This window comes from Manis javanica, chromosome 6, assembly GCF_040802235.1.
Source record: "Manis javanica isolate MJ-LG chromosome 6, MJ_LKY, whole genome shotgun sequence".
In the NCBI taxonomy this organism is placed as follows: domain Eukaryota; kingdom Metazoa; phylum Chordata; class Mammalia; order Pholidota; family Manidae; genus Manis; species Manis javanica.
Window position 1 is genome coordinate 1,926,505 of NC_133161.1, and position 15,315 is coordinate 1,941,819.

The window sequence follows — 15,315 nt, forward strand, 5'->3', positions numbered from 1 at the left end:
GGGCATTTTTAATAGGAAGGATGAATGAATACCAAAGCTCTTTAACTGAACAAATCTTAACTTTTTAATGACTCTTCTCTTTAGGAGAGTTTTATATGCTAGGGGATTCTTGCCCATTTGCAGACTTTTTTCCCTCAATTCATTTTAAGATTATTTCCCTTCAGTTATTTCATGACTGAGAGCCCCGGGACATTCCCTTCTCCTCCGGGAAGCTGCCCTTGATTTTCCTCTTTCGCAGCTCTCTCTGCTCCATTTCCAGTGTCACTCTGTCCCCGAGCTCTGCACTGTTGTCAGTGCCTTGGATTTCCACACAGAACCTGGCGGCGGAAGATCCTCTGCAAACATTGCTGTACCGACTGACTTTTAAGAACATTTTTTATTTGTGCCAACCTAAGCTCCGCCTCTCCTAGGGCGGGACCCGGGCAGGCCCGTGAGGCATGTGCCAGCGTCCCTTCCTACCCTCCTTGTTGAAGGGCCCGCGTCGCTCAGCACCGCGGACATCATGGGGCTGGACCAGCGCTCCCCAGGCGGCTCTCCTGCATCCTTCCTGTCAGCTCCTACGCTTGGCCGTTTGTCCTGCCCCAGGGTTGTACCCTGTTATCTAATTTAGATGTCTCTCTAGACGGAGATCTAAACATCTGTGTGCAGCTCACAGCTGGACTCTGTGGAAACAGATGGTGACATGGTGTGCTTGGCGTCCCCAAACATATAGTGCGGCACGTGAGTGAGCCGGGTCCCAGCGTAGGATGCCAGCAGGTGGAAGCGTGCAGTCCTGACCGAGGACACAGCTCATGAACAAGCAACGGCTCATAGCTGACCCTACCGCTTATTCCCTACTAGTCCTTAATGGGGATAAAAAAATAACAAATTTCTTTGAAATGGAATAAGAATTATGTGGGGAAAAAAGTATGTAAAGTGCAAAATTCCCAGTGTTCAGTGGCTGTGTTGTGACTGTCTTCCTCCCCCAAGTTCCTCCGGCAGGAGTGGGGTCGTCTTCATATCTTACCCTCTACAGTCCCAAGGTAGGGTTCTGTGGTTCGAGAACCGCTCTTAGATGACGATGATTAGTCAGCTATTGCCCAGGATTCTCTTGGTTGGCTGCTCTGAGAAGGATGGACAATGAAAATAGGGCTGTAAGATTTTACTAAACATAGAGCCTCTCAAGTTAAATTTAAAATTCAAATCAAAAACAAATAAAATTTAGTGCATGTACCCTGAATTATTTGGGACATACTTACACTAAAACATTTATTTATCATTGATCTGATATTCAGATTTAAGTGGACATTCCCTATTTATCTGGAAAGCCTGAGTGGAAGGGATTTCAGAATCGTATTTACGGGAGAAGAGTGGTTAATGAACAACTATAGGAGGTCTGAATTCTTTCCATCAGAAAGGCCCGGGAGATGACCTCCCAGACTCACTGCCATCCGTAAGTCATTATTCCCGAGGGGGCTCTGCCTCACCCTGTCGGCCAGATCCAGAGCATCTGGTCGGGAGGTCGTGGGGACGCACCTGAAGCTGGAAGGGCTATGAAGAGGGTTGCACCTCACACACGGGCCTGATTCCCTGCAATTCCGCCAGAAATGAGAAAGAGTAAGATGCTTGATTTTCAAGGCATTTGAAGGTAAATTGAACTAAATTTTAGGAGTCATTTTTCTTCCTCAAATTTGAGACATCTCATCAATATGGTAATAACATTTCTTACTGCAGGCCTGATCTGAACTTAATGTATCTTATCAAAAATGCATGAAGTAAATGTTCTAAGCTTTTGTGTAAGTAAGTGTCAGCCTGTTTTCTCTGTGGTTATGCTTTAAGGGGTACTTTTGAAAGCCATGTTCTGTTCCCCCCTTATTGACAAATGACACCTCTCTTATTCCTACAGTAGCTCTTAAGGCTTCCTGATCAATTAGCAAAATATTTATTATTATTATTATTTATTATCCTCATTATTTCTCACACTACTTTGTATTCAGCAAAAGGACTCAAAAGATACCACCACCAATTAAAAGATAAAGCAAGCCTGAAGAATTCTTTCTTAGTAATAAGTTATCCATTAAATACTGCTGAAGCTGTTTCTGTTGTAAAATGTATGTCAACATAATCTCAAGTACTTTTTATAAAGTACTAGCGGTAAGACATTAAAAATGACAAAAATGCCTTTAATCTATAAAAAAATGTAACCACCTGAGATCATTTGCTGCACAATAAAATAAATATTGCCCAGGTTGGTCTATCCAACTGGCACATACCCGGTGGGCAGGAAGGCAGTCACTTCCTATTGGGTCATCAGTAGCGGCCCATCGTTTCTCCCCCTCCCCCACCAAGGCAGAGCTCTCTTCTCAGGACTCCTGACGCACGTGAAGGATGTGGTAGCGTATCCACTTTCTTCTGAGAAAAACAAACACACCATGTTTTAGAAGTTGAAATGTACCCATTAATCAGTTAACAATCAGTGTTTTAAACAGCCAGAGAAAGAGAGAAAGAGAGTTGGTGCTCGAGGGCTTTACAATTTGGAAAAGTCTTGCTGATCAAGTGCCGATCAGGTACTAAGTCAACAATTATGCAAATACAGTCCTCAGATCAATCAGCATGTCTGTCATTCTGCACACAGGGAACAGGACATACAGAGATGGACGCAGAGGCAGACAGATCGGGATCATGACCCAAGGATGCCAGGAGGCTGGTCTCTACCCCAGGACTGCTCTCTGAGGAAACCACCGTGCTTTGCTGCCATCACAGATCTTAGGAAGTTTCCTCCCGCTTGGCGGAAGAGCCAGCACTTTCCAAGGACACACTCTCCTGTGGCCACTTTGGTCTGTGCCTTGAACACCAAAGACGCTTCAATGTGACTGCCGTACAGGAAAGCTCCTGGTCGAACAGGAATGTCAGTGGGAGCCAGTGAAAGCAAGGGTTTGTTCCAATTGGGATAAAAATCTGCAAAAATATCTGAATTTCCTTTTTGTTTTTTTCTTTGCAAAGAGAATCTAGTGTCTAAGATAAAATATCTTTGATAGAACAGCTTGGGAACACTAATATTTTACCATCTTGACCACAAATATGTCAATTTCATGTAATTCCACCTAACCATTTCTATAACACAGGGTCTTAAAGAACCTTGGGTCCCCATCAATAATTCCCCCTTTCATGATGACATGTTAGGGAGTGGCTAATTCAGTACGATGGCCTGAGAAGGTTGTGACTCACCCGAGGCCAGAAGGGGACACAGCAGCTGAGGGATGCTGCTCGAGGGGAAGAGGGAGAGGGGATGAGGTTCGCAACTGCAGGGAGTCATTCTCTTCGGACAAATGCTTTGTATCAAACGACTTCTTTGTCACTTCAGAGCTAGAAAAATACAGTTTGGGCTTCCTATCAGTTGCATTCCCGCTAACCCAGTTTTGGCTGCACTGGCCCTAGCAGTGACCTGGTGTCATTGTCCTTAGATGCAACCACCCCCGATGTGAGTTGTGGCCCTTACCAGGGAGCCCAGAGGTTCATATAAGCAAATTGACCTCCCCAGAGAATTCTTCCCATGGCATGGAATGAACTCCGTGTCACTCCAATCCCTCTATTTAATGTCCAACCATGAATCGTTTTTGCATCTTTAGTCTAATTAGGGCATTTAATCCCACTTAATCCTCTGCCCAAGTGCACTGCCCACCCTCTGCCTCCTCCCGCCCACTGGTCAGTGGCTGTGTGCCTGGAATAGGCCGGAAGGAATTTCTGGTTTTGTTTCAGTTCTGCTAAGCAAAGTTTTATTCAAAGCGTCTTTAAACATTTTCAGTTTCTTTTGTAGTAGATTTTTCAGTGATTTGCACAAATGCCAGAAAAGTTAACAGGCTGGGTTTCCAACATAATAGAAATGATGAAGATGTATGTTTTCTTTTGGAGCTTCAAGGGCATAAAAATGCACATTTTTCTACTTCTTTAAAACTAAGGAAAAGCCCATATTCATGGAGGGTGGTCAGTCTGTGACCACACCGCAGCATGAAGTTACATTTTCTCTGGGCCTTTGAAGCTCTTAATGTGCAGCTTGATTGCACTTCTGATTTCGCTTTTTCTTTTAAGAATTCCGCCCAGAGTGTTCTAGGTGCTGGCCGAGCAGGAGAGACGCGGACGGGGCCGGGGAGACCTGACCAGCACAGCGCGCAGGCAGTGCCTCGGCAGCCGTCACGCCGGTCCTGACGACCGCCCGGTCCCCCAGACGGACGCTCATCACGCCCGCCGACGCCGCCCCTTCTCTCTGCCTCCCTGAGCCCCATTTGCACGTCATCAATGCCTGGTTCTCTTTGGAACGGCCAGTAACAGGCGAGGACCATCAGGCACATCCCAGTGCCCTCTGCTCCTTGTTTCCACGGCTGCCCACACAGCCCAGAACCTGTGGCCCCATATAAGCCACGTGAGCTAGTGCGGGGCCTTCATGGACATTTGCAAAGCTGGCCCGGACCTGCCTGCGCACGTGTGCACGCCTTTGCACAGGTAGGTCCTGATGCCCACTCCTCCCGCTATCCCTCCAGGGAAGGCCCGGTTCCGACTTCCTCCCGTGGCAGGGATGGCCGGCATCACTGCCTTCGCACTGGGCCTGGACCATCTTGTGGGGTCAGTGGTTTTTTCTGATGCCTCATGTTCTGTTTCCCTCGTGAGACTGTGCAGCCCTCGGGGAGAAACAGAGCGTTCTTCTCTCAGGCCAAAGCCAAAGGGAAAGCTCCGTGAAAAGGTGATGACCAACTGGCTGACTGAATAGGGCACAGGAAAATAAGTGACACCTCTAGGTCACATTTTATTAATGCAAGAAATATCCAGCACATCGGGCTCTCATGACGACCTCCTGGGACCTTACACGGGCCACGGGCAGGGAGACAGGACCCCAGATTCCAAAGCCGATTGGCTGTGCAGGTTGGTACACTGACATTTTCCAAGGAGTGAAAGGAGTCCGAAGCAGCATTAAACCCCACCTCCTTATAATGTCCAGAAATAGACCTTAAACAAAAGTGTTAGAAATGTGCCCCGTATCCTCGAGCACCCCTTTTTGCCATCAATGCATTTATATAGAACACGCTGGGAAAGCCCCCATTTCCTAGAAGACACCAGCCCTCCGCGCCTGCAATACTGCTTCAACCACAGCAGCACCAAGCATCAGAAAAGAACCCCAAATGGTAAGGTGGGGGAGGAATCGGTGTCCCCTCTAAGTCCGGGGCGCCCCCACCGGGTCGGCCGCGGGGCTGAGCAGGGGCTCTTTCCTGCGCCGGGGAGCCTGGACAGAAAGCCTGTGAAGAAGGCGCATGGCTATGACTTGGCATTCAGTGAGTGTGAGGCGACATGACACGAGTGGGGACGCGGCACCGCAGGAAGCCGGGCCAGGCGGGGACGTACATCGGCTCTTTCGTGGGCTGGATCCGTGATCTTCACCAAGTCAGTCCCCGGGATTATCAAACTCTAGCAGGTCAGCTCGGAAAGTCATCAGGTCTCACATTCTCTGTTTACATATTGAGTCTGTATTTACATGCTGAGAATATCGATATCATACTTAGCATCACAGAAGTTAAGGGGTGAGAGATCTAATTGTGAAATGCTATAGTTCTGAAGCTATGGAAAAACTCTTACAGTATGGGTAAGCAGAGGCATTTCATAAAATCTTAATTTTGTGTGAAAAAAATTTGTAATCGGGATGGATGAGTTAATGGAATTCACTTGATTCTCCAGATTCCCTCCAGCCTAGAAAATCACTATTTCACATATATTAAAAAATTGCTTTTTATCTGACATTATTTCAAGTCTGTGATACTTTGTCTGCAATTTATTCTATTTTACTTTTAACTATTCCAATCGTCCACTGACACAGCAAGATATGTCTTCGACATAAAGAGATCCAGTGTTTATATAAAATGTGCCTTGCCGGAAAATTGGTGCACACGCTAGAAAGCTGTTACATTTTGAACGGCACTTTTGTTTTAGTTGAGTCTCTAAGCTGATTAGTGAGGATAGCGGGACTTTAATTGGGGTCTCCATTTTCTTTTAGTCTTTGGCAGACATCAGTTTTTTTCACCCCACATAGTTAATCATGGAAATCTTCTCAGGGAGAGTTTTGTTGCTTTATTCATAGTGAGAATTATCCGGTCTGGTCGAGGCAGGTTAGCATTCAGTACAAAAGATATCTTAATGATGTCAAAATAATGTGCTCATTTCTCACCTTCAGACCAGAGAAAATGGAAAAGTATCTCTCTCTCTCCCTCTCTCTTTTTTGTCCCTAATAGCCAATCTTTCCAAAGTCCTCAGCCCTAACTTCATTGTATGTTGGACTCATGCAAATCCTTACAAGTGTGGGTGCCTTTGACAGACCTTCCCGCCTGGGCCTCTGAGTAGCAGTGCAAATGGGACTCTAGCACAGGAGGAATGCATTTATGATCATGCATTGCTAAGTCTGTTTTTATTTCTCATTTTATGGAAAATGCAGTGGTAATCCCTTTAGAATGCCCCTCAGCTTAAATCTCAGAGACTGTTCACGGCAGCCTCTTAATGTCTCAAGAGCTCTTCAAGTTGCATAAGCCCCAGATTCAACAGGTAAAGCCCACTTTGTTCTATAGACATGGCTAGAAATAATGTGAAATTAAAGATTTAATCTTCTGGGGGCAACTCAGCCTTTCCTTAGTCCATCACAAAGAAACTAAAAAGTCCAGCACCTTTTCAGTGAGCAGAAAAGTCTTTGATTGGCAGGGCCTGCTGCACTGGGCCCCAAAACTATCTTGCTAAAAATTTTATTAATACAATTAGGCCAAGAGGCTGCTGCATAGTCCTAAACATTGGGGAGATTTTATTTTCACATTTGTTTCTATTATTAACCTAATTGACAGGATTTATGTGTGGGTGGGAGGAGAAAAGGAATCAAGCTTTGGTGACAAATTAAGTACCTTTTTTTCTGCTCACAAGAAAACCCCAACCCGACGAACACAAATTGCAAGTGGCAATCAAAGAAGCGGCAATACGAGAGGCAGGCATCAGATGAGCTGAGATCACACTGGCCTGAAAGTGTTCTTTGTGAATTCCAGCACTTTGCATTTCCAGGCCTCTCTCTGAATAGTCTCTATCTAGTCCATAATTTGAATTAATTTCCCATATTGAGCATTTTTCGGAAACATGAAAGAAATACATCATGAAATATCTGCCACTTGGTTTCTGGAACCCCACCAACAGTGCAATTGTGTTGATGTAACCTACGTAATTAACAAGTATCACCCACCAGGTGCCAGGGAGAGACGCAGCCCGGAAGACCATCCTTCTCGAGAAGCTTCCACAAGACAAAGGGGCAGAGAACCAGTGCAGACAAATGTTTGTGCCAATAGCACCATCAGCCCACTAGGGGCGCCTGGGCTTCAGAGCAAATGAGCGACGTCTGTCAGCCTCAAATCGTCCATCACGCTATCAACACGGCAATCTGAGAGCATTACTAAGTCAACGTACCATAAAATCCTGGTGAAGTGCTACACTGACAAGAGAAGATGCCAAAATATGTATCACAGACTGTAAGTATTATGGCCAGTCAGCAACAAGGCACAGCGCATGGAAATTATTGCAAATCAATAGAGCACACATCACACCCGTTAGCGTGGAGGGTGTGTGGAATTCTCCCCTCACCCCATTCTGGTTGAAATGCGAAAACAAAGAAATTATCACAAATAATTACATGTATCTACAATATACAAAACAGAACAACTCTTAAAAATGGGAAAATTGGCTCACATCAATTACAATATCTCATCTACACAGGATCAGCAGAAAATGAAGTTCACAAGGTAAGTGAATTATCCAGGCCACTAACATTTACCCAGCTTACAAAGAGGAGAAGGTACAGTAAGAGGGGCAATGAGCGCCAGGTGCGCCGAGCTGCTTCCTCCGCCGCCTCCGGGAACGTGCGCGGACTCATGGCATCTCGTTCTTTGCTCATCACCTTCCCCCAAAAGATCTCCTATCGCTGCAGAGCGGTAACAAATGGGGATGGGAATTTCTCCTCTGCCTAAATGAAATCTATCTCTGTGGTAAACTGGTCTCTCTCTTTCTTGCTCAGAAAAATAGTAATAGAGGGGAACTTTATCAACATGGTAACAAACTTCTACAAGAAACATACAGCTTATAATGTACTAATGATAAAAGACTGATGCTTTCTCACTACGATCTGGAACAAGGCAAAGATGCCCACGCTCACCACTTTTACTCAACACAGTGCTGGAAGCTCTAGCCACTGCAACAAGGGAAAAGAAGAAAATAAAAACACACAGACTGGGAGAAAAGAAATAAGACTTCCCCTATTCAGAGATGACATGATTATACACATGGGAAATCTAGGGAACCTGCAAACAACTCCCCAAATTAATAAGTGGGTTTAGCAAGTTTGCAGGATTTATGGTAACATTCAAAATCCAATTTTATTTCTGCAATCTAGCAATTAGAACATGGACACCAATATTAAGAACACAGTTTTTACATTGCTCAGAAAAAGGAAACATGAGCCAATCTAACAAAGATGCGGAAAGGGATATTATTTGGGGATTGGAAGACTCAATATAGAGAGGATGTCAATTTTCCCCAAATTGGTATACGGTTTTAAGTAACAATTCCTGTTAAAATCCCAGCAAGATTATTTGTTGATACACCTAAGATTATTCTAAAATGTATATAGAAATGCAAATGAATTAGAAGAGCTACAAACAGTTTTAAAAAGAAGATTAAAGTAGAAAGAACCCATCTACTGATTTCAAGACTTATTATTGACAACAGCAACCAAGTGTGTGTTGGTGCTGGACCAATGGGGTGTCCCCAGGCGAAAACAAGAATCTCAACTAATTCTCACACTTTATGCAAAAATGGATCATGGACTTACATGTAAACTAGAAAAAGGCACAAGAGAAGATCTGCAGGATCCAGGCCAGGGTAAAGTGCTCTTAGATGGCACCAAAAGCAAAATCCACCAGAACAATAAAGTGGACATCATATAAGTGAATACGTTCTGCTCTGCAAAAGACTGCTGGCAGAATGAAAAGACGAGTTACAGGAAAGGAGAAAAACCACTTGACAAAGGACTGGTGTCTAGAACATTCTCCTGGGGAATGTACAGCACGGGGTCCCTAGCCCACAATGCTGAGTTGTGTATCTGAAAGTGGCGAAGAGGGTAGATCTTGAAAGTTCTCAACATAGGAAAAACAAATTTGTGACAATGCATAATGATGACTGCTAATGGATCATTCCACAGTATATACAAATATCGAATCATTACATTGTACACCTGAAACTAATATGTTATATGCAGTTATCTATTAAAAATGAAATAAAAAGAAGTGGAGTGTATTTTTAAATGTCAAAACCCAACAGTAAAAAAAACTAAGCTAAGAGAAACAGATTATCCAATTAGAAAATGGTCAAAACAAATGATGGGACATTTCCCTGAAGAGGAGAAACAATTGGAAAATAGACATGAAAAAATGTTCACCATCATTAGCCACTAGGAAAATGCAAATGAAAGCCACAGTCAGACACTGCCTACACATCTATCAGAGTGGCTAAAATAAAAATGGTGACAATACCAAATGCTAACAAGAATGTGGAGAACATAGATTACTCTTAAATTATTGGTGGGAGGTAGAATGGGGTAGCCATCTCCCAAAACAGTTGGCAGTCTCTTTAAAAATTAACCATGCAAACAACATACAACTCAGGAGTGGTACTCTGGGTATTTATCTAAAGAAATGAAAACATATGTTTGCACAAAAACCTGTCCACAACTATTTATAGCAGCTTTATTCATAAATATCTCAAATTGGAAACAATTCCTGTCTTTCAGCAGGTAAATAGTTGAACAAATTGTGGTCCAACCAAATGATGCAATACTGTTCAGCAATAAAAAGGAACTATTGATATGCAAAAACCAGAAGGAATCTTCAGAGGATTAAGCTAAGTGAAAAAAATTGAATCCCAGAAAGTTACATGCCATATGATTCCATTTAAATAATCTTCTTGAAGTGACAAAATTATCAAAATGGAGAACAGATTCATGGTCGCCAGGAGTTAAGAAGGTGGAGTGGGAGGGAAATGGGTGTGGCTATAAAAGGACAGTGTACGCATCCCTGTTGCCATGGAAACGTTCTGATTTGGGACCGTATCAATGTCAGTGTCCTGGCTGTGATGTGTACCATAGTTTTGCAAAATGTCATCACTGGGAGAGGCCGGACCAGGGCCCAGGATCACTGTATCATTTCTGCACGTGGACTCACAATGGCCTCCAACAGAAGGTGAGATTAGAGTGAAGGCTCATAGCACAGTGATAGAACAAAGGTTCCAAGTTTCAGAAGTCAGCAGACCTGTCCTTCAGCTGGGTCCTGGGGTAACAGGTTAAGGTCCCTACAGAAATGACACACACCAGACCTGGGGTCACTTAACCTGTGGTGCTTGGACTGAAGGCTAAGCTTCCCCTGAAGGAACCTGGCTGGGTGACAGGTGAACACAGATGGGTTGTGGACCCCAAACCCAGGAGAAGCTGCCCACGTCCTGGTAAGTGGTTCTGTGATACCCCCAATGTCACCACAGGGCAGGACCCTGAGCACCATTTTATGAGCTGTTTCTGGACTGGGGACCCTAGGAGGCTGGGTGGAAGCACCTTAAAAAGCTGCAAGTCAGAGAGAGGTGAGTGCAGTGGGTCAAAGAAAGACTGGGAGCAGGAGAGGCTTCCACTCAAGATGCACACACCTGGGTACACAAGGAAAACAACAGGAGCAGCCTCAGAGTCAACCAGCAGAACAGGAGCTCACTCCAGATGGAATGAGAATAAATTAAGCAATAATAAGCTGAAATGTAATTAATTAAATTAAACAGGTGAATATGGGAAAAGTCCTGGAAATTAATAATACAATCATTAAAAACAATAAGCTCATAGATGGCATGCATCTGGCTTGCACGAAGGGAGAGTTGAAGTCCTTCGGTTAGACCTCCAGAATTCATCCAGAGCACGAAACAGGGACCTATGAATTAAGTATATGAGAAGCCGCTAAGGACATAGAGGGATAGAATTGACAACTTAGGTCAAATAGGAATTCCGAAAGAAAAGAACAAATTATGAGGACGCAATATTTGAAGAAAGAATTTCAAGAAATTTTCAAGAATTGAAAAAGACATTAATTCTCATATCCAAAATGCACTCTGAAAAGAAACTTGAATAAAAGTACATCCTCATGGGAAGACATCATCACGAAGCTATAAAACATCAGTTGTGAAGAATATACATAGTATAAAAATGCACAATAGTTAGCATATATATGCTAAACATAGCATAAAGCATAAATGTAGAATGAAGAATGTAGCACTTTAAAAGCCACTAGAGATAAAACAGGGATTATCCCCGGAGAGAACAGTAGTTATTCCACAAGCAATCAGCAACAAAAGATGTCAGAGGACCGTGAAGTCGATCTCCAAACACCAGAGGAAATGACTCTCTGCCGGGAGCTCGCCAGGCCCGGGCGGGTGCACAGTGTAAGGGCCAGCGTCCCCACCAGCACCCGCGGCGTCCCCGCCTGGTGATGCCTCGGCTCGTTGGCAGTTTAGGATGTGAAATGGGTCATCTCAGAACTGCCTGCAACTCTAACGGCAATTTTGCGGCTCAGGGCCACCGTCGGGGTGGAGGCAGGGAGGGAGGCCGAGTGGCCACACCAGGCTGTCGGTGGTCTTCCCCTGAGTTCACCCTGGAGGCTTTCTGGGGCGGGTGCTAGTGTTTCTTACACGTCCTGAGTGAAGTCAGAGGACAGTTTCCTTTGGCTAATTTCCCACACTGGGTTGCTTTTCTCTGGGTGGGTTTTCTGGGCAGTGGTTGGTTTATCTCCATTTGCTCTCAAAATTTGGACTTGAGCACAAAACCATCAAAGGTTCGTGGGAAGTTGTCCTGATCTAAGGTTTCAGAAGAGGATGCGGAGTATGAGGATTTTTCAATGCTGTCTATTAACATTCAACCCTGTCCGCTCATTTTCTGATTCCAGATTAGATTGGGTGAGTGGGGGGCACGGGAAACTCCAATTTGACTTCTGGAGACACTGGAAGCTCGGCCCCTCCCGATTCACAGGATGCCGGACGCCTTGAGAGCGCAGCACTGCAGGACCTGGAAGAAAATGCGGTCCTGGGGGAGGTGGCTAGAAACGGAGAGAATCTGGGTCACCACGGACAGTTTCCGGAGGGAAAAGTAAGGATCCTACATTCAGAATTCAAATGAACCGGAAGTGACCATTGTTACGCTTCACCATCCTTAGAACCATTTCCCTATGAACAAGAAAACTGGCTACACCTGCAAACATAAAAACTTTGGAAGCTCCAAAACCTGTGACCTGTGGCCTCCCTGGCCTGAGGGGGGGGCGGGCCATCTGGTGAGGTGTCCGCCACTGTGGCAGGGTGGGGACGGAGCCCTCTTCTCTCTCAGGTCCCCCCATAATCTCTTAAACAGGAATCAGACCCTCAGACTATGCACAAATACCTATTTGAACCATAAAAGAGCTGAAATATTTTGTTTCTACATTAATTTATTTCTAATTGTGTCTAATTTATTTGACACAAAGACACTTTGAAGATAAACCACCAGTATAAAGGGCTCGGTTCCAATGTATTAGCTCACCTGAGTGAGCCGGCCTGAGAGCCTGCCCAGAGCCAATAGTTTCCATGAGAAAATACTTCCTAGTTGCAAACAACTGATATACAAAATGAGTATTTGGAGCCTCGTAGGGTCAGAGGTTGGAGATTTCATTCACAAAGTCACTGGCAGAGGCAGAGAACAGAAGCCATTGACTCACCTAAACCTGAGCAGGAGAACCAGTAATTAATTGTCGTTACTGGTCACCATTGCTTCGGGATCGGTATGTTTCGGTTTGGCACGAATTTCCAGTGACATAGACGTGAAGAAGAATGGTGGGTGAGAAAAACTTTGCGTCTTGCTTCACGCCCGACACCAGTGCCGTACAGCATCTCCTGACCCCATTCCCGGAAGGAAACAGGGAAAACCTGCTGTTCCCAGGGCGTCTCAGGCCTCCTCACCATGCGCCAGGTAAGAAGTGGCACAGGCTCCCTTCGCATCAAGGAAACGCCTCACCTGACTTCCCACCAGGCAGGGAGGCCACGGAGGCCTGGACCAGGTAGCCTGCTTCCACCCGAGCGCCTGCCGTCCAGCCCTGAGGACAGACTGCCATCCTGGCTTTGTCCTGTGGCTGGGCTGCGGCTGGCCACTGCCGGTCCCAGTTAGGATGCTCCCCCAGGACCAGGCCTGGGCACAGGGTGACAAATGCCCCGTTTGTCAGTGAGGACCAGGAGCAGAGTCCCCGGGATCGTGGGAAATGGGACATCGGATCCTTTCCCACTTGGGCAATGACTCAGCTAGTTGTGAATTCATGTGAAGACATAAAGGTGAGCGGGCAGCACCCAGCAGGGACGAGGCTGGTGGAAAAGCACCTTCGGGGGAGGCTGTGGCTCCTGGTACCCGCAGGTGGCACCAGTACCGTCAGAGCCGGACTCGGGATCGCAGCCCCCAGACCTCTCCTCCATGCCTGCCGCTGCCTCTCGACCTTCTTCCGTTTTCCCCTTTCCTGTCTGCTCCCCCCCGACCAGACCTGCTGCCTCCCCACCAAAGTCCCCAGCCTCTCCTTGTTTCCAGTGCCCCACTTCCAGCAAAGTGATTTTATTTATTAATCCATTCCAAAGCATATACACTCAGGCACATGCTGCTTTTCCCAAAATATTTTAATTTTAAAAGAGAACACAGAACAAAAGCTAGGAATGAGTCGCTAATGGTGAAGTGTTAAGACGTAATAGGTTGAGCTACTGGACAGGACGCCCCTTTCCCACCACCTGATGTCGTTCCCGGTGGTGAAGTCCCATCTGGCCCTTCCATGCAGCCAGTCCCCCCAGCACATAGCATTTCTGTGGCCTTTATTAATATAGAAGCATCCTCTGTCTCTAAGGTGTCCTGAACCAAGAATGGACCACCAGCCAGCCCATCATGTGCCATCATTTTCCTCGACCACTCAAGGGGGGCGTGACAGCTCCTTGCTCGTCTGGAGTGGAGCTGAAGGCCCTGCTGGCTGTGTCGGGGGTGGGGGCGCAGTCACGGGGAAGCCCTTCCTGCCGAGGGCTGGGGCTGTGATGGCCACACGTGTGCTCGCGGGGCACCGGCACTTCCCTGCGTGCTGAGAGCGTCCCGTGGTCCATTCCCCTGATGGCACTTGACTGGGACGCTGAAGGCCGACTGGGAAGGCTTCCTGTCCTCCTCCTGGAGTGAGGAAAGGAGCCCAGAGGCAGCGAGGTGCCCACCTGCACACAGCCCGGTGATGCTCTCACCGCCGGCGTCTAAGCCGGGCTTTCCCACACCCCAGCAACGCCGCCTCCTCCCCATGAACTTTTCTTAGTTAAAATAATCGTCAAGTCGAGGCTCTGGTTGTTGGAAATTGATCCTGGAGAAAAGATTTGGTCAGGGTACAACCAAGGCCCGGTGGTGATGAAGGACTTTGCCAAGACCCTTCGACGACGAGCGGCAAGGTCCCAGAGGCCACCCGGAGTCCTCGGGGCACCACACGAACACGAGGGTGTGGGGTGGGTCGTCATGTTGAAAAGAAAACAGGTTTTCCAGAAATCAGGCATTTTAAAATCATTGCCGCCAAGACAGTCAACAGGCGCAGCACAGCACGGCAGCTGGGCAACACCGCTCGGCGCCCACTGGACCCTGGCTGGGCCGTGGCTGCGGAAGAACGTCCCTCCCCGCAGGCGGCGTGATTCCTCCGTAGTTTTCTGAAGTGGATCCACCCTTCAACGGGCTGTCTCGGCAGCGTGTGGTTATCTGTACCCCCGCCTTCATCCCATCCCTCTGGTCCTGCACGCCCCCCAAGCTGGGTGCTTGGCTGAAGTCAGGGGGGCGTAAAACCCACAGGATTCTGACCTGAATATGCCCCCAGTGCCCCATGGGGCCCTGTCTCCCTAGGAGATGCCCAGTCTGACCCAGAGGTTTGGGTCGCCCTGGTGCTGGAGGCCTGCACGGGGCAGCGCTGCTTTGCCCATGTGTCTGCCTTTTTGTAGACGAGGAACACTGAGACCAGGATGGCTGCAGACTGAGCCCCAGAGGACAGCCTGCCAGCCTGCCAGCCCGCAATCATCCTCACAGCCCACGCGGGGCAGCAGGGCCTGGGCACGGTCCTCAGGCCGGACGCGCGCCCAGCTCCTCTGAGGGCTGCCGGCACGATGCCCTGGGTTTCCCGCCCCGTCTCGGGGCCCCACCCCTTAACTGTGTTTCCTGAGGTCTCCTTCCAA

General features: G+C 47.0%; 1 long non-coding RNA gene across 1 annotated transcript; it reads right to left on the bottom strand.

The window, feature by feature from the left end:
• Positions 1-225: 225 nt before the first annotated feature.
• Positions 226-1,570, bottom strand: LOC140850057 (uncharacterized). The gene is made up of 4 exons (XR_012132795.1): positions 1,467-1,570; positions 1,007-1,103; positions 460-662; positions 226-317 (listed from the first exon to the last, which is right to left on the bottom strand). It is a non-coding gene; the product is annotated as an uncharacterized lncRNA (long non-coding RNA).
• Positions 1,571-15,315: the final 13,745 nt, after the last annotated feature.